This window comes from Lucilia sericata, unplaced genomic scaffold, assembly GCF_015586225.1.
Source record: "Lucilia sericata isolate MDLA Ls3-8-SP2 unplaced genomic scaffold, ASM1558622v1 Contig000160F_arrow, whole genome shotgun sequence".
NCBI classification, from domain to species: Eukaryota; Metazoa; Arthropoda; class Insecta; order Diptera; family Calliphoridae; genus Lucilia; species Lucilia sericata.
The window spans coordinates 500,119-515,987 of record NW_023994190.1 but is presented as its reverse complement, the minus strand read 5'-3'; the positions used below and the strand labels follow the sequence as shown (position 1 = coordinate 515,987).

At 32.0% G+C, this 15,869-nt stretch overlaps 1 long non-coding RNA gene across 3 annotated transcripts in view; it reads left to right on the top strand.

Annotated features, from left to right (window-relative positions):
• The first annotated feature begins 2,314 nt into the window (after positions 1 to 2,314).
• The window catches only part of LOC119601382, a 40,473-nt gene continuing 26,918 nt past the window's right edge, over positions 2,315 to 15,869 (top strand). Inside the window, exons 1-7 of one of the 3 annotated variants that reach the window (XR_005231223.1) lie at positions 2,315 to 2,445; positions 2,543 to 2,576; positions 2,656 to 2,702; positions 2,761 to 2,816; positions 11,002 to 11,061; positions 11,416 to 11,489; positions 11,607 to 11,687. This is a non-coding gene — a long non-coding RNA (uncharacterized LOC119601382). Of the gene's footprint in view, positions 2,446 to 2,542; positions 2,577 to 2,655; positions 2,817 to 6,114; positions 6,246 to 6,342; positions 6,377 to 6,455; positions 6,503 to 6,560; positions 6,617 to 11,001; positions 11,062 to 11,415; positions 11,490 to 11,606; positions 11,688 to 15,869 lie in introns of those variants that run through there. The other 2 variants (XR_005231221.1, XR_005231222.1) reach the window with 2 other exon arrangements.

Here is a 15,869-nt window from a genome sequence, read left to right as displayed (position 1 = left end):
AGATGTATGTGTATACTGCGATTTATGATCACGTCGGGGTCACCAAAAAATGTTCGCGAAAATTAAAAGATGTTGATCGACTTGTTGTTAATCATAAACTGACTTGTTATTTATTTGCAAGTTGTCCATCAACTTGTTTGTCTCATAATTGATACAATGTAAAAAAGGGACAAAATAATAGTAATAAAATCACTCAATAGAGTGTTTTTTAAAAATAAACAGGTTTATGTATAAACGGTTAAATTCTGGTTAAACATACAGAAATGCAAAATAAGAATTTTTAAGACAAAATTAAGGTTTCTCAACAAATAAGAAATATAATACTGCAATATTAAAACATTGTCAACAGTTTGAATTAGCCATTTTTATTCAATTTTAGTTGCCCAATGTAAGATAGATCTTCATTGAAAATTATTCTCAATTTTAAATTAACTCTTTGTGTTTGCAGGGTTGCATCAATATTAACACTTGAAAATAATATTAAAAAAATTAAAACAATTGAAAATTTAATTTTTTCCTGAAAATGCTTTTAATAATTTTGGGGCAAAAACACAACTTTTAGGAATGGTTATTGCTGCAGCAGCGGCTATTTAGCCAAAAGAATTGTACTAATGCTTAAATTAACGCTTAATATAAACGATTATTGTTAATTTCAATGCAACCCAAAAGCAGTCTATATACACCCTACACCACATTAAAGTGAACGGTATTTTGCATATGTATTGAAGTTAGTAACACTTACATGAAGTAACGACGTTATTCGTCCATAAAATAAGCCTTTTGAATTTCTTTGGAAGCGGTACATGGTATATAAGAATAGGCACTTTATAAATTTCGATTCAACAAATCTTATTTATACAAAAATTAGACTATATATTGTTATATTGAGCAGTACATTCATGAGTTAATCAGACAACAATTTCTTAAAAATATGTAGTGGTTGTGTATGTTTGGTATGGTAAAACCATACCAAAACAAAGGAAACTGGTGTTGCCAGAGTGGTAGCGGCGCTGGTATGCTCGCGTTTGCCGGGCTTCGAGCTCGCCGGATGGGGGTGGTTCTTGCTACCACTCTAGACATCTACACACATAAAAAATCATACCAGCTAAAAAAAAAATAAACAAAATAAAAAGATAAAGGGGCACCGAGTAGGTTTTTATCTGTCTCCCTGATGCAACGTACCTATGAAAATGTCTGGCAGATGTTGTGCCAGGTTAAACCCTGCCACTCGGGATTGGATAATCCCGCCATGACATCCTAATATTAGGGATGTCCCAAAATTTACCCTGCAAACTTTCCTTTCCCTACTTACCGCCGGTTATATTAGATTTAGCCGATCATTTTAATTGATTAAGACTTTTAAAGAATTCATTTAAACATTATAAACGTTAGATTTTATTATCGTAATTATTCCAAGTAAACTTTAACAATATTCGATTTATATTAAAAATTTAGTTTAGTTTTAATTTTAAGTTCAGCTTTAGGCTGAATCCTTACGAGGTAAGGATTCCTCAAGAATAAAGATATCTTGCCCTAACTAATAATTTCTTTTATAAAGAAAAGGAATTTTGTACGTCCGTCTTGTCGTCCAGGTAAAAACTTACAAAAGGTCGGAAAACCAAAAAAAAACCCAAAGCATCCCAGGCTTGGTGGTGCTGGAAAACAGCTTCTCCCTCGTTGTATGGAGTCGGTGTTGCAGTGGCTTAGCAGGTTGGTTTATGGTTTTTTATAAAAATGTTCTTTGTTTTTGAGTTTAAATTTTAAAATTTAATATATTTGACAATATAGAAAATAAATATTTAATTTAAAATAAAAGTTTGTTGTTGCTTTCTTTATTACGATGGCCACGGACTCCACCTTCTTTTTGTCTCCGAGCAAAAATCAAAAAGGAACGACATTTTCCCTTTTTGGTACCGAGAAACCTCGGTTACCAATATGGCTTCCCAGCTTTAATAAATTGCTCAGCCATTTGTTTGTCTATATACATTTTTTCTAAAGCTATTTGTTTTTGTTTTCATTTTCTCTTCTTCTTTCCAAACACAAAAAAAGTCCCTTTTTCTTACAGTTGCCACCTGTTTCATGTGCTTCTTCTTTAATTTAGTAGCTCTACTACAGGGTGCACACGACAAACCCCACCATTCCTGTTATTCATCCCTGGATACAGGATGGGAGGGAAAAAACGCACCCTAATTTTTCTGAACTACCCTAATGTCCTAGAACTTTTCTGGGATTTTGGGTATTTCATTATTCCCTTACAAAAAATTTGAACTATGGCAACCCTTATTCATTCGAGAACAGAAGTACAACTCTGTACCGCCGTCAGGCGGCGACGTACTCTGAACAGCTGCTTGAATGAATGGAAAAGGAGGAGGCAAATAAGAAAAATACTACGCGTGGTTGAAGAAGAAGCACCCAAACAAAAAAATTATCAATGGAGACAACGAGGTAAGTATTTTTTTGGTTAATAAACAATAAAATATTAAAAATATTAATTTAAATTGTTTAAAATAATATAATAATTTTTCCTTTTGTTTCTTTACAGGTTCTGGTGGCCAATAAAGGAGAGTTTAAACAAGGTAAGTAAAAGTGTTATACAAATGGAAATTTTATTAGTGGTGTTGTTAACTAACACAACCAAATTTTTTTTCTTTACAGGGGTCATGTTGGCTGCATTGGGCCTAAAAAAAACTTGATGGAAAAATGTGGAAATTATTTTAATTTTATATAAAAATTTCTAATAATTTCGTTTTAAATTTACAGGTTTTGTTCCCGATGGACCGGTGGACTAAGGATTAAGGTGGTTCCGGAAATTTAAGGTAAGTGAAATGAATTATTTTTGAGATATAAAAAGTTGGTTACAGTGTGTCAAAAGTGTGAGTGCCGGGTAAAAAAAATTAATCGAATAAAATAACAAAAATTAATAAATTTAAAATAATTTCGGTTCGGGTTTCGGAAAACGTGGTATCGGCAAAAATTTTTTTTTGGAAGTTACAGTGCGGGTAAAAGTAAACGGACGAACAAAAAAAAAAAAAATACTAGAAAAAAGATTTTAAAATCATTTCGTACATCTATATATATAAAATTCTAACGTTACTGACTGACTGACTGATTCACTGACTGATTCATCATCGCACAGCCTAAACGGTTGAAGCTAAAGAGCTGAAATTTGGACAGGAGGTTGGTCTCCCGCCAAATAGATCCACTAAGACGGGATTTTTGGAAATTCAAATGTTTAGGGGGTAAAAAGGGTAAAAACGGGTAAATTAGGTAACCTTATATCTCCTAAACTAGAAAAGATACAAAAACAGTTTAAAGCTTATCGCCTTTCATTTAAAAAATAAACGGACAGGTGTCTGGTACTTTTTTAAAATTCGGCCCCTTTAGGGAATAAACGGGTAAAAACTGTATTTTGGTACTTTTTTCGCACCCCATGTATCTTTTAAACCAGTGCAGATTCAAAAAATATTTTTGACTCCTTCATAACTTAACGAAAAAATAAAAATACGAATTTAGTACTTTTTGGATATTCGGACGTTTAAGGGGTTAAAATTGTACCTATTTTTGGTACTTTTTTCATAAAACATTGTTTTTGGTTTATTAACTTATACATATGAATACATAATAACGGGCTCACACTACGATGTTGCAACTTTTTGGAATAGAATTTTTATTTCGTTAATGGGGAGGAAAAAAGTATCAAAAGGGGTAAAAACGGGAAATTTGATTTTATTCAACCACAATGATCCAATTTAGATAAAATTTTTAAATTTAGAAACACTAAATATCCTAATGGGGTGTTATTTGGAACCCCGGTACCAAGTGATATTTTTTGGTACTTTTCATTCTCCAACTGGTCCTTTTTGAGTTTTCTATGATATTGAAATAGAAACATGAAATTAATAATAAAGGGACTTTTCGCTACTTTTTCGTTCTATACAGGTACTTTTTTGAGTTTTCTTTAAAATTAAAACTAGAAACATGAAATTAAGCATGTAGAGCTCGGAGTAAATGAGAATCTATAAAAGGGGACTTTTTGGTACTTTTTCGTCCTTCGACTGGTACTTTTTGAGTTTTCTATAAAATTTAACCTAGAAACATGAAATTAAGTATGTAGAGACCGGAGTAAATGAGAATCTATAAAAGGGGACTTTTTGGTACTTTTTCGTCCTTCGACTGGTACTTTTTGAGTTTTCTATAAAATTTAACCTAGAAACATGAAATTAAGCATGTAGAGCCCGGAGTAAATGAGAATCTATAAAAGGGGACTTTTTGGTACTTTTTCGTCCTTCGACTGGTACTTTTTGAGTTTTCTATAAAATTTAACCTAGAAACATGAAATTAAGCATGCGGAGGCCTTAGTTAATGAGAATCTATAAAAGGGAACTTTTGGTACTTTTTCGTCCTTCGACTGGTACTTTTCGAGTTTTCTATAAAATTTAACCTAGAAACATGAAATTAAGCATGTAGAGCCCGGAGTAAATGAGAATCTATAAAAGGGGACTTTTTGGTACTTTTTCGTCCTTCGACTGGTACCTTTTGAGTTTTCTATAAAATTTAACCTAGAAACATGAAATTAAGCATGCGGAGGCCTTAGTAAATCAGAATCTATAAAAGGGGACTTTTTGGTACTTTTCGTCTTTCGACTGGTACTTTTTGAGTTTTCTATAAAATTTAACCTAGAAACATGAAATTAAGCATGTAGAGCCCGGAGTAAATGAGAATCTATAAAAGGGCACTTTTTGGTACTTTTTCGTTCTTCAAAAGGTACTTTTTGTGTTTTTTATAATATTGATCCTAGAAACATGAAATTAAGCATGTGGAGCCCGGAGTTAATTAGAATCTATAAAAGCAATCAGGGACTTGAGTGAATGAAAATTTAAACTGGAATATTTTCTGGTACTTTTTGAATTTTCTATAATATTGAACTTAGGAACATGAAATTAAATAAAATAGCTTTCTAAAATATTGAATATATAAACATAAAATTAAACACGCAGTATCCCAATTGAACGAAAATTGAAAAAGGATACTCTGGTACTTTTTTGTTCTTTTACTAATACTTTTCGAATTTTCTATAATATTAAACCTAAAAACATAAAATTGGACATGTAGCTTCCTGATTATATAAAAATCTTTATGCGATTTTTTGGTTTCTGGTTGAAAATTAAACGTGCGTCATCCTGATTTAATGAAAATATATAAAATGGCACTGTCTGGTACTTTTTCGTTCTTCAACTGTTTTTTTTTTAATTTTCTGTAATATTGAGACTAGAATCATAAAATCAAACTTAGATTCAAAAAATATTTTTGACTCCTTCATAACTTATCTTGCCCTAACTAATAATTTCTTTTATAAAGAAAAGGAATTTTGTACGTCCGTCTTGTCGTCCAGGTAAAAACTTACAAAAGGTCGGAAAACCAAAAAAAAACCCAAAGCACCCCAGGCTTGGTGGTGCTGGAAAACAGCTTCTCCCTCGTTGTATGGAGTCGGTGTTGCAGTGGCTTAGCAGGTTGGTTTATGGTTTTTTATAAAAATGTTCTTTGTTTTTGAGTTTAAATTTTAAAATTTAATATATTTGACAATATAGAAAATAAATATTTAATTTAAAATAAAAGTTTGTTGTTGCTTTCTTTATTACGATGGCCACGGACTCCACCTTCTTTTTGTCTCCGAGCAAAAATCAAAAAGGAACGACATTTTCCCTTTTTGGTACCGAGAAACCTCGGTTACCAATATGGCTTCCCAGCTTTAATAAATTGCTCAGCCATTTGTTTGTCTATATACATTTTTTCTAAAGCTATTTGTTTTTGTTTTCATTTTCTCTTCTTCTTTCCAAACACAAAAAAAGTCCCTTTTTCTTACAGTTGCCACCTGTTTCATGTGCTTCTTCTTTAATTTAGTAGCTCTACTACAGGGTGCACACGACAAACCCCACCATTCCTGTTATTCATCCCTGGATACAGGATGGGAGGGAAAAAACGCACCCTAATTTTTCTGAACTACCCTAATGTCCTAGAACTTTTCTGGGATTTTGGGTATTTCATTATTCCCTTACAAAAAATTTGAACTATGGCAACCCTTATTCATTCGAGAACAGAAGTACAACTCTGTACCGCCGTCAGGCGGCGACGTACTCTGAACAGCTGCTTGAATGAATGGAAAAGGAGGAGGCAAATAAGAAAAATACTACGCGTGGTTGAAGAAGAAGCACCCAAACAAAAAAATTATCAATGGAGACAACGAGGTAAGTATTTTTTTGGTTAATAAACAATAAAATATTAAAAATATTAATTTAAATTGTTTAAAATAATATAATAATTTTTCCTTTTGTTTCTTTACAGGTTCTGGTGGCCAATAAAGGAGAGTTTAAACAAGGTAAGTAAAAGTGTTATACAAATGGAAATTTTATTAGTGGTGTTGTTAACTAACACAACCAAATTTTTTTTCTTTACAGGGGTCATGTTGGCTGCATTGGGCCTAAAAAAAACTTGATGGAAAAATGTGGAAATTATTTTAATTTTATATAAAAATTTCTAATAATTTCGTTTTAAATTTACAGGTTTTGTTCCCGATGGACCGGTGGACTAAGGATTAAGGTGGTTCCGGAAATTTAAGGTAAGTGAAATGAATTATTTTTGAGATATAAAAAGTTGGTTACAGTGTGTCAAAAGTGTGAGTGCCGGGTAAAAAAAATTAATCGAATAAAATAACAAAAATTAATAAATTTAAAATAATTTCGGTTCGGGTTTCGGAAAACGTGGTATCGGCAAAAATTTTTTTTTTGGAAGTTACAGTGCGGGTAAAAGTAAACGGACGAACAAAAAAAAAAAAAATACTAGAAAAAAGATTTTAAAATCATTTCGTACATCTATATATATAAAATTCTAACGTTACTGACTGACTGACTGATTCACTGACTGATTCATCATCGCACAGCCTAAACGGTTGAAGCTAAAGAGCTGAAATTTGGACAGGAGGTTGGTCTCCCGCCAAATAGATCCACTAAGACGGGATTTTTGGAAATTCAAATGTTTAGGGGGTAAAAAGGGTAAAAACGGGTAAATTAGGTAACCTTATATCTCCTAAACTAGAAAAGATACAAAAACAGTTTAAAGCTTATCGCCTTTCATTTAAAAAATAAACGGACAGGTGTCTGGTACTTTTTTAAAATTCGGCCCCTTTAGGGAATAAACGGGTAAAAACTGTATTTTGGTACTTTTTTCGCACCCCATGTATCTTTTAAACCAGTGCAGATTCAAAAAATATTTTTGACTCCTTCATAACTTAACGAAAAAATAAAAATACGAATTTAGTACTTTTTGGATATTCGGACGTTTAAGGGGTTAAAATTGTACCTATTTTTGGTACTTTTTTCATAAAACATTGTTTTTGGTTTATTAACTTATACATATGAATACATAATAACGGGCTCACACTACGATGTTGCAACTTTTTGGAATAGAATTTTTATTTCGTTAATGGGGAGGAAAAAAGTACCAAAAGGGGTAAAAACGGGAAATTTGATTTTATTCAACCACAATGATCCAATTTAGATAAAATTTTTAAATTTAGAAACACTAAATATCCTAATGGGGTGTTATTTGGAACCCCGGTACCAAGTGATATTTTTTGGTACTTTTCATTCTCCAACTGGTCCTTTTTGAGTTTTCTATGATATTGAAATAGAAACATGAAATTAATAATAAAGGGACTTTTCGCTACTTTTTCGTTCTATACAGGTACTTTTTTGAGTTTTCTTTAAAATTAAAACTAGAAACATGAAATTAAGCATGTAGAGCTCGGAGTAAATGAGAATCTATAAAAGGGGACTTTTTGGTACTTTTTCGTCCTTCGACTGGTACTTTTTGAGTTTTCTATAAAATTTAACCTAGAAACATGAAATTAAGTATGTAGAGACCGGAGTAAATGAGAATCTATAAAAGGGGACTTTTTGGTACTTTTTCGTCCTTCGACTGGTACTTTTTGAGTTTTCTATAAAATTTAACCTAGAAACATGAAATTAAGCATGTAGAGCCCGGAGTAAATGAGAATCTATAAAAGGGGACTTTTTGGTACTTTTTCGTCCTTCGACTGGTACTTTTTGAGTTTTCTATAAAATTTAACCTAGAAACATGAAATTAAGCATGCGGAGGCCTTAGTAAATCAGAATCTATAAAAGGGGACTTTTTGGTACTTTTTCGTCTTTCGACTGGTACTTTTTGAGTTTTCTATAAAATTTAACCTAGAAACATGAAATTAAGCATGTAGAGCCCGGAGTAAATGAGAATCTATAAAAGGGCACTTTTTGGTACTTTTTCGTTCTTCAAAAGGTACCTTTTGAATTTCCTATAATATTGAACCTAGAAACATAAAATTAAGTATGTAGAGGATGGATTAAGTGAGAACCTCTAAAAGGGGACTTTTGGTACTTTTTCGTTCTTCAAAAGGTACTTTTTGGATTTTTGTATAATATAGAACCTAGAAACGTGAAATTAAGCATGTAGAGCCCGGAGTAAATGAGAATCTATAAAAGGGGACTTTTCGTTCATCAAAAGGTACTTTTTGAATTTTTTATAATATTGAACCTAGAAACATGAAATTAAGTATGTAGAGCCTGGATTAAGTGAGAACATATAAAAGGGGACTTTTTGGAACTTTTTCGTTCTTCAAAAGGTACTTTTTGGATTTTTGTATGATATTGAACCTAGAAACGTGAAATTAAGCATGTAGAGCCCGGATTAAGTGAGGACCTATAAAAGGGGACTTTTTGGTACTTTTTCGTTCTTTAAAAGGTACATTTTGAATTTTCTATAATATTGAACCTAGAAACATGAAATTAAGCATTTAAAGCCTGGATTAAGTGAGAACCTATAAAAGGGCACTTTTTGGTATTTTTTCGTTCTTCAAAAGGTACTTTTTGTGTTTTTTATAATATTGATCCTAGAAACATGAAATTAAGCATGTGGAGCCCGGAGTTAATTAGAATCTATAAAAGCAATCAGGGACTTGAGTGAATGAAAATTTAAACTGGAATATTTTCTGGTACTTTTTGAATTTTCTATAATATTGAACTTAGGAACATGAAATTAAATAAAATAGCTTTCTAAAATATTGAATATATAAACATAAAATTAAACACGCAGTATCCCAATTGAACGAAAATTGAAAAAGGATACTCTGGTACTTTTTTGTTCTTTTACTAATACTTTTCGAATTTTCTATAATATTAAACCTAAAAACATAAAATTGGACATGTAGCTTCCTGATTATATAAAAATCTTTATGCGATTTTTTGGTTTCTGGTTGAAAATTAAACGTGCGTCATCCTGATTTAATGAAAATATATAAAATGGCACTGTCTGGTACTTTTTCGTTCTTCAACTGTTTTTTTTTTTAATTTTCTGTAATATTGAGACTAGAATCATAAAATCAAACTTAGATTCAAAAAATATTTTTGACTCCTTCATAACTTAACAAAAAAATAAAAATATGAATTTAGTACTTTTTGGATATTCGGACGTTTAAGGGGTTAAAATTGTACCTATTTTTGGTACTTTTTTCATAAAACATTGTTTTTGGTTTATTAACTTATACATATGAATACATAATAACGGGCTCCCACTACGATGTTGCAACTTTTTGGAATAGAATTTTTGATCCTTTTTGAGGAGCCCGGAGTTAATTAGAATCTATAAAAGCAATCAGGGACTTGAGTGAATGAAAATTTAAACTGGAATATTTTCTGGTACTTTTTGAATTTTCTATAATATTGAACTTAGGAACATGAAATTAAATAAAATAGCTTTCTAAAATATTGAATATATAAACATAAAATTAAACACGCAGTATCCCAATTGAACGAAAATTGAAAAAGGATACTCTGGTACTTTTTTGTTCTTTTACTAATACTTTTCGAATTTTCTATAATATTGAACCTAAAAACATAAAATTGGACATGTAGCTTCCTGATTATATAAAAATCTTTATGCGATTTTTTGGTTTCTGGTTGAAAATTAAACGTGCGTCATCCTGATTTAATGAAAATATATAAAATGGCACTGTCTGGTACTTTTTCGTTCTTCAACTGTTTTTTTTTAATTTTCTGTAATATTGAGACTAGAATCATAAAATCAAACTTAAAGAGTTCTCTAAAAGGGGAATTTTTGATATTGCAGATATATATACATTTACAATAATGATATTTATTTTATTCCATTACGATGAGGGTAGCGAAGCACACTGGGTATAGCTAGTATTAATTAAAAGTGAAAATGTTAAAAAATTATTTGATTGGAATTTACAGTGAGTGTCAAAAGTGTACGGACAAAAAAATATTAAAAATTTTAAAATTTATTTAAAGTGAAGTTGGAACATACCGTGAGTGCAAAAAGTAACCAAATAAAAAACTTGTCAAAGAGTGTTGTTTAATTGAAATATAAACAAAAACTTATACTGAGAACCAAAAGTGAAGAGACGAAAAAATTTTTTAGTGAACTGAATAAGTGAAATCGGAAACTAAAGTTTGAAAATTTACAGCGGTGAACAGAATTTGTGAATTAGTTAAATTTAAAATAAAAAATAAAAAAATATTTGTGTAAACAAAATTTAGTTAGTTAGTTTGAAAGGAGGATGTATATACATCAAATCTGAAGAAATACATCTAGGCCTCTATCGGGCCTGTTGTGCGCTCTTTAACCAGTGCCTCAGGTGGGAATCGAACCCACCACCTCCGGTCTAACAGACTAGAACACTAACCACTAACCTACCGGAGGCCACTACTAACTAACAACTAACTAACTAAACAAAATTTAAATGACTATTGACCAAAACCTTTTGTAACCAAACCAAAAGAAAAATTTTTAAAGAAAACTTAAAAAAAATTTAGACCGATCCTAAATGGATAGAATAAAAAAAGTGGAAATAAAATTATTTCTCCAATTAAAATATCTTTTTGCTTTAATTCAAAATTAATAATTTTATAAATTTTCTTTTACTTTCAGCTAATAAAATTCAATTGGACCTGGGATTTGGCCTTGGTTTACTGCTTCCGTTCAGAAAAGGTAAGTAATTAAAACTAAATAATAACAAATGAAATATAATTTCATCTATATTAAGTTTATTCTATATTTAAGACTTAATTGTAGGAAATTTGGTAGAAATGTAAGGACTAAGTTCACCAAAGCTCATAGACTAATGTCTAGAGACTTTGGCGAGAAATACCCCTTACAATTTCTCCAGAAATAAAGGTAAAAAGATTTAAAAATTAAATTATAAATAAAATAGAAAGTGTAATTTTCTAAAAGGAATAATAAATAAAAATTATTTGATTTTAGCTTGTAATTCAGTTTGTTCTTTTAGAAGATTACAAAAATCTAAATTAACTTTACTAATTATATTTTATTTATCTTCCACAGGTTATAAATTCAGATGGAACCTGGACCGGAAGACTACCGATGAAATTATTTGGATCAAATTATATTTCAAAAAGGTAAGTACTAAATAATAATAAGGTTATCTAAATCAATTGATTAGATATCGTAAATGATTTGTATCATTAAAACTTATTTTAGACCAAATACTAATCGTTTTGTTTTTCTTTTCACAGGTTTTAAGTTCCTGAAGAAAATCAACAGCATTAACTGTAAGATAGAGAGAAAAATATCTCCAATCAATGAAATTTTAATCGGTAAGTGAAAATTTTATATTTCTATTATTAACATCTAATTTTAAGTTATTCTGTCTAGTCTAATATAAGATTTCGTATTTAAATTATATTTAACAGCAAACTATCGATATATTGCCTTATTTCTTGATCGTTAAGATCATAATGTTTTCCATTAGAAAAAACTATTTTGCCAGGAATAGTTCGTGTTGTGAGAACAACTTACCGTAGCGATAGATTTCCCTGTTAACGAGTAATTCACGTGTTTCTACTCGAAACGCTTGTTGGATATTCGCCGTAGCTTTGCTCCCAGACAACTCAAATTGCCAAATTTTAGTCAGCGCTTAAATGACTAATAATTCATAACCCTGAGTGCATGGTTCCAAAGGGTGCTATGACTGAATTGCATCTATGACTAGCGTCTGACGACCACAACGTGGTCATAAACGAAAATTAATAGACTTATTCTGGTTGAGCACTCGGCGAACTATTCGTTAACGGGCAAACTATTGTTCCACAACACAAATGAACTTTCCAGGTCATAGGTTTCCACTAAAAGAAAAATAAACAACTGTTAGATAGAATCAAGGCAAAAATATATTAGTAACAAAATGTTTTGTGTATAAAAGTATCTACTAACTCATTTATACAAAATAAAGAAAATAAAATAGGTTTTATCATTTTGGTTAGAGCTAGGAGTAGGTAGAATCGTTGGGACTAGAACCACCAAAGATGTTGAAGCTATTGTTTCTAATCTTTGGCATGAAATACCCCCAGCGATTCTTTCATTCTTGGAAGGAAACTGCATGTCAACAATTTATTTTTGATGTTAATTAAAATCAAAATATCAAAATAATTAAAAAACTAATCGCACGATTTCTACAATATTTTTGCACAAATAAAATTGTTAAGAAAATTATTTTTGCGAAAACAGATTTTTGTTGTGGCAAAGAGGCCACTTAAAAAGAAAAATTTTTCATAAAAATATCGAATTAACACATGCAATGACAATTACATATTAAAAAAATTGAATAGTTGTAGAAACAATTACATATTATTCGTACACTATACTAGAGCTAGTATTGAGAAAATAGTTTTTGCGAAAATAAACTTCGAATTTTTCCAATTTACAACAATGAGCCAAATTTCGAACCCTACAATGTATAAAAACGAATCACTGTGCTGCCGTTGAAAAAAATCAAACTTTTTTGACCATAGCTGAGATCAAGTTTTGCGTTATCTTATAAGGACAAAAACTAATATTCGAGTAATTATAGATATATTTTAAGTAAAAAAAATTTTTTAGAATATATCCAAAAAAGTATATTTTTTTTGTCACATTTCGAATTCATGTGCTGTGAAACACGTTAATGGCCTGGGTAATTTGCAATAACTTTAAAATTTTTCAAGCAATTTATGTGCTTTATATCTCTCCTAAATACTTAGTCTCTGCACATTGCAATAAAGTGCAAAATGTATTACTAATTGGCCAAATTTGAACAAAAACTGAAAAAATCAATATTTTCCCCTTGTAAATATACTTGGAAACTTCAGAGCCTGTTAACATTATCATATCAGCCTAATTATTCCCTTCACCTTCGTGAGAAGGGTTTATATAAGTTTGTCATTCCGTTTGTAATTTCTATAATATAATTTTCCGACCCTATAAAGTATATATATTCTGGATCCTTATAGATGGCGGAGTCGATTTAGCCATGTCCGTCTGTCTGTCTGTATGTATGAAGTCGAAGTGCTTTACGTGAGTACCTGGCGTGTAGCCCTATCTCACGGTGGTACTTTTTCAACCACTCGATGAGTATCAAGTAAACAACTCACCACTGCCCCTTTGTGTTTGTTACACGCAGGTCGCAATTTTTGTACATGGATATGCCGGTCCATGTACCAGCACTTTGCTCAAGTACTCGAGCTATCTAATCTCTTGCCAAAGTAGTCACGTTGGGGAAAGACAGGTGTCATGAGCAAGCTCAATCTACCCCGACATAATGTCGCCCAACCACACTACTATGGCTCTGTTAATTCGGCAACAGCACCTAGGGGACGTAATTGGTAATCCGAAAAACACAGATCATATGTATTAATTGACAAGACTTTATTTCAGTGGTCACAAAGATCCACTATGATAAGTTGAGCTTGCACTCAACCATGTTGGAAAATCGCTTTTAAATTAAAGAAAGGGCAGTGACGACTTCGCACTCCATTGGCTTGCTAGACCGTAGTCTAACTCTCATTCATCGTTCATCTTACATCGGTTCCCCATTATCACTCATCCGTCAAATCCATCAATCACTCCATTCTCTTTATAGAATCAAAGTAGACATCAGAAACATCGTTCATCTTCGTCTACCAATTCTTCGCATTATCAGCTCAATTCCAACATTTTATTAATCCACTGTCATGCTCTGTAATTTGTACCGCTCCTTGCATCTAGGAACGATAACATAAATGTATCTTGAAAATTTATATTTCACCGTGTATCAGTCTTTTAACCAAGCACCCCCTTCCTGCGATTTAGGTTTCAACCACAGCCACTACGTGGATCACGAAGGAACCTCAACCAACTGATCAGCCAGGAGAAGTCCTGTGGGCAACTGGCCACCCGTAGTACCAGATTAAGTGGTGCTCTGGTTAGACCTCTTTCCAATTTATGCAAGGACTAGGCCAAGCAGTAAATTGTCAACACCAATTTATAGTCCCGGAAGACTACAGACTGCAATACACCAAGATGCGGTCTGACATCAAGGAAACATGCCCGGGGGGGGCTGTCTGTGTGTATGTTGAAATCAGTTTTCAGAAGACCCCTGATATTTGCAAGATCCGAATTTTCAATAATTCTATCGGAAACACGATCGAATAGAACGCTATTTTAAATCAGCCCAATCGGTCCATAAATAACGAAGATATGAGTAAAAATCCGAGACCACCTCTGAAAATTTCATGAAAAATTTACATTTTTCGTGCACGCTTATACAAAGCAATAAACAAACAAAAACAAAACACAGTATCAAACGGTAATTTTTTTTGTTATTGTAATTTCTTGTCTATAAACACAAAGCAAAGAATGAACATCACGTTACGTTGTTATTGCCTAGAAACATGAAATTAATTATGTAGAGCCTGGATTAGGCGAGAACACATTAAAGGGGATTTTTTGGTACGTTTTCGTTCTAAAAAAGGTACTTTTTGAGCTTCGTATAATATTGAACCTTGAAACATGAAATTAAGTATGTAGAGTCTAGTTTAAGTGAGAACTCATAACAGGGGACTTTTTGGTACCTTACCGTTTTGCAATTGGTATTTTTTGATTTTTTGTATTAAAATTCATACTGACTGTTTTTTAACACATCATGGTGAAGGGTATATTAGATTCGGCACAGCCGAATATAGAACTCTTACTTGTTTTTGGTATGACATAGTTTTACAACACAAAGAACAATTCTAGAGAGGCGGCCTGTCAGACAAGCTTGAATCACTCTACTGTTACATACTACTTACTAAATTTAACAAATGTTAAACTATGATAGGTAGGTAGGTCGATAGGATGTATACTACATCAAATCCGAAGAAATACACCTAGGTCACTATCCTTATCATGAAAACAAAAAAAAACTGAAAGAATTATTTTTCAGTGTTCAGAAACTCAGTTTCCTGAACGTAATTCCTAAGAATCTTCCAATCAGTGTTAGTCAGGAATGTTATTTCCGGAATAACATCACTTCCAAGATACTTGGATCTAACTTCGACGAATGCCTGGCAGTGGCAAAGAAAGTGCTCCAGAGTTTCACTGTCCTCTCCACATGCTCTACATTCGTCTGAATCCGCACGTCCAATTTTGCATAGATGTGCTTGTAGTCCTGTGTGTCCACTCAGAATACGTATCATAATACTAACTTCAGACTTGCTCTTGGGAGAGTATTCAGTTAAAGCTTTCTTACAATCCAATACGGTCTTAGATTTAGTTCTATCGCCTGATATCGCCCTAATTGCCTTCTGGCTGTCGGTAAATATATTAAGCGCTGTGGGCGCCATATTTATTATAATCCAATTTACACATTCCGTTATTGCTCGTACTTCTGCCTGGAAGCTTGTGTTATGATTTGGTAAACGGTGGTATAATTCTGTTTCTGGGTCTTCAATATAGAAACCCAGCACCACTTTGTCCCCCAATTTAGAGCCATCCGTGTAACA